General features: G+C 31.9%; 1 long non-coding RNA gene across 1 annotated transcript; it reads left to right on the top strand.

Moving 5' to 3' along the window:
- Positions 1-215: 215 nt before the first annotated feature.
- LOC107923060 (uncharacterized) lies at positions 216-2890 on the top strand. The gene is made up of 3 exons (XR_005904849.1): positions 216-302; positions 853-1002; positions 1968-2890. It is a non-coding gene; the product is annotated as an uncharacterized lncRNA (long non-coding RNA).
- The last annotated feature ends 449 nt before the right edge of the window (positions 2891-3339 follow it).

Genomic DNA, 3339 nt, shown 5'->3' with positions numbered 1-3339 from the left:
AATTGACATGCAATAATCATTGAAAACTTGGGATGTAAACTCACCAACATCAGCAAGATGAATTGTCTTAGGGTCCGTTTGTTTGCAAGGATTTGGTTTTCCGGAAAATATTTTCCTAGTTTTACAGTGTTTGGTTGCAGGAAAATAATTTACATGGGAAATGATTTTCCAAAACACGGTAAAAGTGGGCCTTTTTTACGAAAAATGTCTTACAGATTTTTAATCGGTAAGACATTTTCCAGAAATTCTTCCTCCCATCTCACTATCCGTTCTTCATCTGTTCTGAGATTTTCCAAAACAAGGTAAGACTTTCTCCTTCTTCTGTTCTTCATCCAGTTCTGTAAGATTGGTTTTGGGTACGGCTTTTTCTTCTTCTTCTTCTTTTCTCTGAAATTGGTTTTTGGGTACGGCTTTTTCTTCTTCTTCTTCTTTTCCCTGACTGATCTGAATTGATCCTGCTTCTGGGATTGATACTTGTTCGATATTGCTTAACCATGGTGTTTTTGGCTTGGGATGTTGTTGAATTCTCTAATTTCGACTTTGATCCATTTCTGTGCTTCAGATTCTGTATCAAACTTATTATTATCATTCAATTCATTGAATTCCATGTTTTTTCTCTTTTGATGTGTAAATTGAATCTTTCTCCCAATTGACATGTTCGATTTTTTTAAAATTTCTTTATAATTTACTTCTTTTATCAAAAGATTTTCTTTCTCATTAATTAGTTTTGTCGTAAGCACACATAAATCCATAATATGTTCTTACCATCTCTTCTATGTTAGTCTAGTTTTCATTCAGAAGCAATTAGTGTGATTCTTTTAGCCTTAGGTTGTTTTGCTTCTCATATAGCAGATTTGTATTCCAATAAGTACATCAGCCGGGTTGGCGCAGATTTTACCATGGATGTTTTATCATAAGGTTATTGGAATCACAACCTTTTACCTCTTTGTCGAAGGACATGCAGAATCTCCCAATGTTTCCAGAGTTTTGGAATCTATTCCTGTGAGTTTATGAAGACTTTGGCTTCCTCTGAATTAATTTTTGCTATGTATTTCATTTATAAGTTGAAGTTTCAATTGATTTTCCTCCGCTTGTTTGTCTGAATTACTTATGAAATAAGTTATATGTTGTTGTTCTTTAGGGAGTTGTTGTTCATTTATATGTTGTTGTTCATTTATAAGTTGAAGTTTCAATTAATTTTATGCTTGTTTAATTATTACTTTAGCTGAAAGCAAGGTTGTTCTCAATGTTTCTTCCTACTATTTTTTTAACTAATACCTTTGCTGAATGTGAAGTCTACCAGTGATAAATTGTCTTTATTTTGCATTTATTTCATGCTTTCTTTCATTATATTTGTGCACATGCAAATATTTACCATCTGTTGCTTTTCTGGTTCTTTAGGGACAAGTCCCATACATAGATTTGAATTGGATATTTTTGTTTACCTCAGTCTCTTTACTACTGCTATTTTTGAGTTGTAAGACTTTTTAAGATATGGGAAATGCAACAAGCTATTAAGGCACTAAACCTCTATAAATTTGAACTGGATATCTACTGCTATGAGATGAGACTTTTGGATTGAAATTTATAAACTGGAAGCAATATTAAGGATGATGTTTTATAGCGTCCCCACCTCCCAAGCAATTCATAAGGCATTACGATTATGCATGATGAGTTTTTTGGTTAATATTCCTGTGAGGTGTTAATGGACTATATTAAATTGCATGAGCTAGAACCATCTTGGATCTTGATTATCAACGGTTCAGTCATTGTCTATATAAATGTTATTCTTTGCAGGTATTCGTAATTGCTTCAACTGCAAAGAGGAAGAGTTACTTCACTGGTATAAACTTGAAGGCAGTCTTTTTTTCTTTTTTTCCCTGGATGCGTTGCTTTATTGCACCTTTCTGCTCAATACAAACGTATGGATGCGCTGATGTCAAACTACAGACCTCTGGTTTTTGTAGGTACAGGGAACATGTTGTTTGGGGTGATAAAGACCTTAGGCTGAAACTCCTAAGAAAGGGGATTTTAACTCTCAAATATACTCCTATGGTAATGACAATTATAACGTTTTAGAAAATAAGAAATGACAGGAAATTAAAACTACTTTTATAAGCATCCATCTTTAAAATTCAGTTCAAAATGATGTATGATTTTAACTTAAACGGATAAGACGCCTTTTTGCTACAGTGCATAACTTAAATGGATATGCTGGCATATAAAGGCTCTAGTGCTATGCTGGAAGGTGTCATGGTAGTTGAGGGTAGTCGTTTGAACTTGAAACAACAGAAATTCAAATATTTTATATGGATTACTTGTCTAGGAAATGCATTACTATTTTGGACCGTTTGATTATTATTATAGTTAAATAATATGTTTTACAAGTTATCTTGTACTTGTGATAATGTGTTAAAATTTCTGACTTGCAAACAAACATGTGTCAATGTTCAAGAAGAACTATGACCATCTTCCAAAGGAAACACATTTTGGCTTGTATAGAGAAGCAACTCGTGGTAACCCAAACTACTTCTTGACTTATGGGAATGAGAAAGAAGCTGCACGTGTTCAAGATGAGCTTCGTTCAAATGGTGCTCATTGATGGCACAATCATATGAAAACTCCAGACTATGGTGACTATGTACTAATGGAAAATCTTGATCAAATAACTTGATGCAATATTAGCATCACAAATACATGTCTCATAGATTCTTATGTAATTCAATATACTTTGCATATCTGGATAAAGGGTGAGTAAGAATAAAGGGTGTTTGGGGCATTAGGGATGGGGATGGGATATGTGCAGCTGGTCATTGATAATAGAGAAAGTTTTATGTTGCTTTCATATCATTGATATACATGTTAGTAACTGAAACTGCTTGATTTGTAAGAATGATAGTTGCTTTTATAACACAATTACAAATAATTTATTTGACTTTGGTTGATTTCAACTGACTTTCGATTAATATTTTAACTTAATAATTGAGTATTATTATATATTTAATTTGATTAATTTATTTATAAATAAATCATTGCAATATATGTAAAAATAATTTAAAATATAAATTTATTAATATATATGTAAAAACAGCTTCTCCGAAAAATATTTTCAGGAAATCTGCCAAACAACAGAAAATATTTTATACAGATTCATCCAAACACCAGAAAAGTAAATCATTTTTCAGAAATCATTTTCCAAAAATCATTTTTCAGAAAATATTTTACCTGCAAACAAACGGAGCCTTAATTGCATGATCTGAAATTAATTATTTAAACAAGTAATTTTGCAAACGACGGGTTGCAAATTAATAACACATATGTGATTATTTTGTAGATGCA

The sequence above is a fragment of the Gossypium hirsutum genome, chromosome A11 (genome assembly GCF_007990345.1).
Source record: "Gossypium hirsutum isolate 1008001.06 chromosome A11, Gossypium_hirsutum_v2.1, whole genome shotgun sequence".
Lineage (NCBI taxonomy): Eukaryota > Viridiplantae > Streptophyta > Magnoliopsida > Malvales > Malvaceae > Gossypium > Gossypium hirsutum.
The sequence above is the reverse complement of the archived record's forward strand: the minus strand, read 5'-3'. Positions and strand labels throughout refer to the sequence as shown.